Genomic DNA, 8,999 nt, shown 5'->3' with positions numbered 1-8,999 from the left:
GCAACATTTTTTCAAGAGAACAATGTTCTTGCAGGTAATGCACTATCTTTCAAACTTGGTTATACTGCAGGGAGCACTAAAAAAGAAAGTAGTTGTTTGAGTCTGATGAAGGAGATAATATATTGACATCATGTTTCTTTTGTTTCCTTATTTCCCTGTTAATTCAATTAGACTGTAAACCTTCCCTGGTAATAAACTAGCATAGGCTCCAGTGCCAACAGCAAGTCTGGCTTTTTGAAGATACCACATTACCAGACATAAAGAACTGAGTATTTCAAACAGGATTCAATCAAACAGGGTGTTGCTATCCTTATCTGTAGAAATAAAGACACTAAAATGATTCAATTTTGCTGAAGGTTTAATCCCTTTGGAATTAGTTTTCATACTGAGACAGGGACCTTATTTATTTTCTAACTTGGTGCTAAAAGAAAACACCTAAGTTTGTTACTCACCTAAGAAATATTGATTTTCTTCTCTTTTTGAAAAGTTTCCTTACAACCACAAAGCTGTCCTTTCCATTTTAGTAAAACGTATTGAAAATGTTATTGTGGCAATGCTATTGTACTACTACACATAAGAATTTTCCTGTGCTAGTGTTCTGAACCTCTGGGATTAATAGGTCAGTTACAAACATTTGTTGTTCAATCCCCACAGTCCTGAAAGTGGCTAAATAACTATGGGATACTCTCTGTTCGTGTGCTGGAGTTCAGTGCATTCAGAAAGTCTGGAAGGTTGACAATGGACAAATGTATGAGCATGTCTCCTTTTGGAAACAAAACTAAACAACTCAAGTAGACTCAATTTCAGAGGGATCAGAGATCACCACTTTGTATCTATATAACCAGAGCACCATCTTTATCATGCAGTAAATATATTTTCATACAATCAAGTTCTTCAGTTATTTAAAAACACTTTTCTCCCTTAGATAAGGGAAATCTAAAGTAGAAGCTGTCCTACTTGGGATCATTGTGAGACTTCTGTATAATTTTCCTGCAACCTACTGAGTCAATTCTAATTTCATTGACATTATAATATTCTATAAATTGCAATACTTCACCTTTCTTATTTACTATATTTTTCCATTGCTTTTACGCTGTTGCCATATGGTCTTATACTCCATAATGTGAGGACATGTACTGCGTTCTTTACTACCTCTATAATCCAGTGGGTTTTATTTTGGTTTCTGTAGCTGTTTTTAACTTGGGCTGTTTCTACTGCTCTTCTAAAATGGTAGTATTCTTTGAATGTGTATTAACTATGATAATTTCATCCCTTGTACCTATACATTTGCAATGCAACCAAACATTACCCATTCCTTTTATGTTGCTGAATCCTTTGATTTTTATTAGAAAAATTTATTCTAAATTGGAGAGACAGGAATTTGTGATTTGTACATATAGGTACATATGTCTGTGGCCTTTCATCTGTTCTGACTTAATCTATTCCTTAGAGAATCACAGAGGTAATCAATTCTAGACTAGCCTGCCTGAAAGATTAATAGTTGTGTAGTAATACAATGAGAAAGCAAAAAGACATTATTCTAGAACACCTAAGTATCACTCAACCAAAAAAAGTCAATTATTTTTATTGACTGATCCAGTCAGATACTTTTAATTCTGCAATTGCTGAAGTTACTAATGCTTTACATCTTTTTCCCAACTTTACCCTGTAAAATGCTGTAGTTGCCAGGTAGTAGAATGTTTTCTGAAGTCAGATGAAGTTGAGATAACTCGTTAGTTCACAGAACTAATATTTAAGCCAGATTTTACCCTAAACTTGGGATTCCTGCATTCAGCGTTTGACTGTGAATTTTAAAAAATGAAATATTTTCCTGTTTCTGGAAAACCAGGATGTGATTCATAAAAAACAAAAGTGCAACATTTCCATTCCCCATGTGATGGCTAAGAACTACATTTGGGCTCTCCAGTTCCACATGAAATGAACAGAACCCAAAGCCAAATATTGTGCTTGTATCCATGTACTCAGCAAGCCACTGAAAACCTTTCCAGAATGTAATGTTGTTCCTTGCAGACTCTATGACAAAATTAAAGTTGATCTATACAGCAGTTTTGCTATCCCCATGCAGCAGTTTGAGTACAGGATTTAAAGCTTATTTTACAGCTTCTTCTCCCCAGCTGTGAACTGAAAAAATAAAACAGCTGTTCTGTAGCATCTTTTAAAAGAGAATGGTTTCCAAAGCAAAGATACTGTAAACTCCCTGAGAACAGTGTGATATAGTCAAATTACATTTGGATCCAGCTTTTCCATTACAAATCACACAGGAAATTATAGTTTGCAGATGGCAACTAAATGTCTCAATGAGATGTGATCTAAGTGGTCCAGAGAGGGTTTTTTTAAATTAAAAGAGCAACTAAAAACAAAACAAAACAAAACAAAACAAAACAAAACAAAACAAAAAAACCCAAAAAAATCCCAAAGTTATTATTGATTTTCTTTTCATTCTTGTTTCTCTCTCACACTCATTCAAAGTCTTACTCTAATTCATAAAGCAATCATTACTTTCCAGGGATGTTTTAATTACTCTATTACAAAAGAAATACAGTGATATCCTTCAGACATACCAAATAATATGTTTCATTTAATAAACCAAATTCCAAATGTGGGATGAATCTTTTTCAAAGATTGCTGCTGTCTTCACAGATTCAGAGAAATCATACTTTGGTTTTGGAGAATTCATTGCACGCACCCAGTTACAGCAGTCAGCCAAGCCATCTTCTAGAATGCCAATTAAGTTGTCAAGCACTTACATCAAAAATATGTCAGGATTATTGTAAGTGGAAGTCCTCAGATCCCTGCAAAGATCTGCTTTATTCAAAGTCCTTTAAATGCTTTTGCTCATGAATACCCAAACTTACTTCAGTTTGGTACCACCAGTGATAAGAGTGGCAACAACTTCACTTTTCTTCACTATTCTCTTCAACTTTATAATTTCTCAAACCATAATCTCATCTTCAATAAGAAATTGTTGTAATACATCTCCAAAGTTTCCAAACAATGACTCTTCTCTGCTAAATCAATATTTCAAGAAATGTATATATAACTGGCCTGTCTTTGTTCATGGCTTAGCTTTTCTTGATTATTGCAGGAATTTCTTACAGGCTAACTATGCACAGGAGAGTTACTGGTTTATTTACTTTGTGGGGCATAGAGCAAGTGCATGTTTTTCCATGCAATTACTCATGGTTATAATTCAAGCACCATACTAGGTATGTAACAAAGATACATTCATGAGCTTTCGAAGGGAAAAAAAGAAGATCAGGCAGATACAGATAAAGAATTCATCTCAGAAAGTGTTAGACCTGACACATCTTTAAAACAGAAATTCTACTGCCTTGTTTTAATGGAAGAGGAGGTAAACACATGGAATTCTGTAACATGAAGTAACCCATAAGTACACAGCAGGCTTTATTCTCAGTCCCCTACTCAGGGTTTATCTGATGCAAGAAAAAGTCACAGTTTGCACCAAGCCAAATAGATTTTTCCAAAGACCAAATAAATTTTGGATTATATGTCTTTAGTGATGTAGAAGCTGCTGATGTCTTTGTCCTTGTCAGGAAAAGGCCACCAAACCAAAACTCTCCTCCCAGGGAAGACAAAATTCAGTTCTGCTGCAGACTGCAACTGAACATCAGAATTCTGCACCATACACAAGCATAAAATGCCAAAGGATGGATTTCTCAACAGGTAACTAAAATACTGGAAAGAACTGGAACATTAACAAACCTATAAAAATCTTCAACATGCAACAGAAGGGGACATATCATAGCCTAAGGATTATTACAATAACAGGATGTTATTTTAAGACTGTAAAGACTGTAAGACTTACATTTTTAATTTTTGAGACAGGACACTAATATTTTCCCCTGTACAGTTTGCAACATAAATGAGGATGTTAGCAGTTCTATGTATAGCAATGGAAAATATCCATTGAATTGTCCATCCAAGTCATCATAACTGTTGTTATCTGTACACAACACTTATCATTAATTATCTGGCATTATTAGTTTGACTTAAGTTGTCATATCTTTACTGATTCCCAGAAAACTACATTGGTGAGGTAAGACATATCACAGGGTTCTTCCTCATATATGGCTATAGCATATATTCTGTTAAAACCATGAAAATATTACTTTTTTTCTTTAATTAAAGTGCTACTTTAATAACGTAGTGCTGTTTGTTAACAGTCTGAGGCAATTCTTATGTTCCTTACATAACTGAATCCATACCGTCAACTAGCAAAGTATAGCTGTCCTCATTTAGGAGACCACTTCAGTAGACAGGCCTACAAAATGACAGTGTGTTCTTTGAGTAAGCAAAGCAAAAGCCAAAAGAGTGTTTCAGTTGTTAGAAACATAAAGTCAGCAAGAGTCAATTGTCTTAAGTTTAGTTGCAAAATATAATTAGTTTTCCAATTGAAAACTAATTCACAAGAGGAAGCTGAATTAGAATGTAAAGAACATGTCTGTATCCAAGAGGGGATGAAAGCATTTGAAGTAGAACAACAGGGTAAATATTTGCAGAGTTAAAAAATTAATTAGAATACGCAATGAACGGCCAAGGGGAGATGGTCCTGGGGACAGGGCACTAGAGCTAAGTTCAGAGGCCTTGATTCTACCATTAGCCTTAAAGACCCTGGTTTTAGGAAGTACTGAGTGTCCAGACTCTGAGAAGTTGGCCAGTTTAAGGTAATAGGAAATCACAGACCACATCAGTTGATTCTGGAAGTTCCCTCTTTGTTTATGAGAACAAATTATACCCAAGATACTGTTCTGAATTTATTAAGGTATAATCCCTTCCCTAGCTCTGCTCCATGCACCTCTTTCCCTAAAGATATATTAATTTATTTCCAAAGGGATCTTGAGAGATGCAGGAATGTCAACAGCAGTACTGCAAAAGCAAATAATTAACTGAGCTATCCAATCCAACCCTCTACACTCTAATGCTTTTCTTTTAACTGCTGTCAGGTTTGCATCTTTTACATTCACAGAGAGCACGTTTCCTCACATAATGACTCTGTGAAGAGCAAACTTTATTTACTACATAATTTTTATATTCAGAAAATTAAAAAAAAAACCCCAAACATAATTCATCACCACTAATCTTTATTTCAGAGTTGCTCAGTCAAATCAGTGGATTTACTGCAGAATAAAACTGGCATATTGTGATGATATGTATGTGATGATGATGAATCAAACTCTTAGCCTTTGATAATTTCAGGTTATTTGTCGCCAGTGAAAAGGCAACTGCTTACAAAATCACTGTACCAATCAATTTTTGACCTGGGTTTCCCTACAATTTGCATCATTATTTAGCAGAAAAATCAAAAGGAAATTTTGGCAGGTATTATTCTAATGGGAAATGAGGATCAGGTAGATTAGGTTATGTAAGCAAGCCTGTGACCAGGCAGCAAAGAAAGAACCCTCCCAATTTGTGACCAAAAAAAAAGACAAAAAAAAAAAAAAAAATCAGTCGCCTTACTGAAAAGTTTTGAAAATGGTAAATAAAAAGCTTAAAAGTAAAGTCAATACGTGATCCACAGTCATACTGGGTTTGCATTCCTCTAAAGTCATAAGTATGTTACTTTTGTAAACATTGTTTCACATAACAGAGTATCAGTATAAATATCTTGGGGAATTTGGTAATCTGTTCAAACCGTTGCAGTCCAGGAACATAAATACGAAATCATCAAACTATTTGATAAAAAAAAAAAAAAAAAAAAAAAAAAAAAAAAAAATTAAGCCAGAAGAGGCATAGAAACATAGAATCACCATAGAATCACAGGATGGTTTGCTTTGGAAGGGGTCATCAAAGATCATCTAGTCCCATTCCCCTGCGAGATGAAGGAGTATCTCATACTACATCCAGTTGCTCATCCAACTAGACATTGAAAACTTCCAATGATCAGGCATGCACAATTTCTCTGGGCGACCTGTTCCAGGATCCCACCACCCTCACCATAAAAAAACTCTTCCTTATATCCAATCTAAACCAACTTGCCTTACATGTAATTTCAAGTCCTCTCAAAGACCAAAACACATTTTGTTTGCAGAGAACAAAGCTTATTGCTTAATGCAGAAAGTACTTCAGATTTACAGATCTAAGTGAGCCCTAGCTACTGGTCATCAGAGCTATCCCATCCCCATTCTAGGATTGCTGGCACATCACACACCCTGTGAACATGTAAAATGTTTCTTGAAATTAGCTCACTTGTGACCTGCTTGTTCTGTAAAAATAAGCATTAAGTGTCTGGCAAAACAGAGTTACACCAAAATATCTCAGCCAGCTACTTCACAGCCAGACAAGACTTGGAGTCTTGTCCCAGATTTTTTGGTTTATTTTTTTTTTCTGTCAGTAACTTTTCTTTTGGAAAAGCAGAGGAATGTTTGAGGATGTATTTGTTAAGAACTCTTTTCCCCTTCTCTAATCCTTCCTTTCACCCTCACAGAAATCTGCCATGGCCAATGAGCTAAAAGATTTCCTTTAGGAAAAATTTCACTTCAGTTTCAGATACTTTTCTATAGACTTAATGACAGTTTATCATTCTCTTCTCTGAGGTCACACTCAGGGATGCCAGTACTTCTCCTTCTAAAACACCTTCTCAATCTCCAGCAGTCAATATATTTATTTGACTAGGTAAAAGAACCCAAATATATTGTGAAATACAGACACCAAATGAACGTTGAAAGTTATACATGAATTACAAGAAGCATTCATGCAACTTTTTGCTTTGACTTCAAAGCCATTCTCTGCATTATATATATTTTTTATTTAGATTTTGAGGCAAAAACCTACATGGACTCCAAAATTTCCAATGACTCCTTTGTATGCTTTGATAAGATTAATATTCTTGATTTCCATACAGTCAGTCAGTTTGGTTTTTGCTGCTGCTGTCTATCTCAACAAATTCCTGGGCCAATAAGTTCCACAGTTTAATCATATTTTGTGTGAAGAAGCCTACTAGATTAGAATTTTGTACCTATTAAATCTATTTAATATTTCCAGAGCCTATGTTACCCACCAGGGAAAATGTGGTTAATAGAAAAAGCTAATCAGAAAACTGAAGACTCTTCACAGCATGTACCGTGAAGATTTCAAAATCTATGATGTATTCTTTGGCACCACTCTGTCATCAGTGGTTTAAAAAAACTTGGGCAGAAACATGCATAGAGATTTTTTTCTTCCAACAATATGAATATACTTCCTTCTAACTGAAAACAACTTCATTTTGAACAAAATCAAGCAAATTATAACTAATTACTGCCAAATCTACTGTGTACTTTTGATCCATTCAGCTAAGCTTACTGATTTGTGACATCCTCATAACTCATAAAGGCTAATTCCCAAAGACTATGATTGTGTAATTCTCATCTTTTGATCAACAATAAACATTCCACAGAAAAACAAAAAATCTTTTCAGCGTCATTGTACTGTGCCATGTCTGGTAATATTGCTTATGTATTTGGTAACTGGCAAGTTACTTCTGCAGACTTTTATTTTAAAATAAATTATCATAGGCACACAAATAATTAATTTATTATTTTAGGGGGTTTTGATGCAAATTTCTGTCCCCTTAGAGCTGTGTTTCATTAATGGATTATCTTGGTTCATCTCAAAATTCTCCAGTATTCCTAACTGTGAGACTGCTGCACACACACACGTACACAGCCACATACAGCACAGCAGAACTCTTCTACTCTAATTTTTGGCCATGGTTTTCAGCTAAATAGTAGTAGTTCATGCTTTGCAGTAGCCATACCATACGCATGATGTGAAAGCAGGTAAACATGATCAATGTTCCGTGGTCACTTTTCTTTCCCTTATGTAAGAAATAATTTTGGAAGAGTATATAACCAGGGATATAACCAGTTATCTTCACAGAGCATCCAAGAGAATTTGTGTGGCTTTAATAAGATATTTACAGATGCAGGACTCCCACTGCCCAGACCTATAAAGCCAATAGAAAGAGGTAGACTCCTCTGTTCTAATCATTTGCAATGGGTTTATAATCTGGGTGCCACCCCTCATGTCCTTGATACTGACTGCATTGACAGAGATCCAAAGTATAGTACCTTATAGAGAAAGGATCAAATCACTCCCCTGAACTCAATAGTTACACACCTTAAAGCAAAATGGTTTTCTGGCACCACAATGAATAAAGGGCCAAACATACCCACCAGGCCAGTCTTCCATCCCGGTCCACATAGACAAACTGGTGCATGGGAAATCTGGAGAGTTCTTGGTTTGCACTCAAACATCATTGCAAAGAATCTACACCAAGGAAAGACACATAAAGTATTAGTGGAGTCTCTTATACATGATATGGTCAGAGTGAACTTGCCTGGAAGTTTTCTTCTTTGGAGCCTCCCCCAAAATAAAAGCCAATTGAAATAAAATTTTCAATTTTCTTCCAAATTACATTATAAGCCAGTTACAGTAAAAGTGACCCTATGCCTTCAAGTAGGCTTCTTATGAGCTGCATTGTCCTTGTCAAATGCTTGACTTCTTGTAAATCGAATCCCAGTCTCAAAGAAGGACTATATATAGAGAGCAGTTACTGCACACTTCCGATCCACTGCAGCAGCCAGGAACCCTGCAGTTTCTTAAGAGAGAAACACACAACACAAAGTTATAAATATTTCTTTTTTTTTTTTTTTTCTCAGGCACTCTTTTCACCCCAGAGACTGGAAATAAAACTGAGGAAGCTGATCATATGACCCTGGGAGAACTGAAATGATTGCTCTGATATGACCAGTCTTTGGTAGGATCCTAAGGAACAGTATGCACTGGTGACATTAGCAGCAAGCATTAACTTTTGGTCTCAATCATCAGTCGCAGTAAATCTGTGACTTGCAGCATGCCTCATATTTACTGCTGCTGGTCTAATACATGGTTTACCACAATAAGCAATCTTCCATTTTGGAAGGCCTGTGGCTGTCTCAGATACATCATGCTTAGTGAGAGAATTTAACAGCAACTTG

Source organism: Onychostruthus taczanowskii, unplaced genomic scaffold, assembly GCF_017590055.1.
Source record: "Onychostruthus taczanowskii isolate IOZ18803 unplaced genomic scaffold, ASM1759005v1 scaffold222, whole genome shotgun sequence".
NCBI lineage: Eukaryota > Metazoa > Chordata > Aves > Passeriformes > Passeridae > Onychostruthus > Onychostruthus taczanowskii.
Note: the sequence above shows the minus strand (reverse complement) of the source record.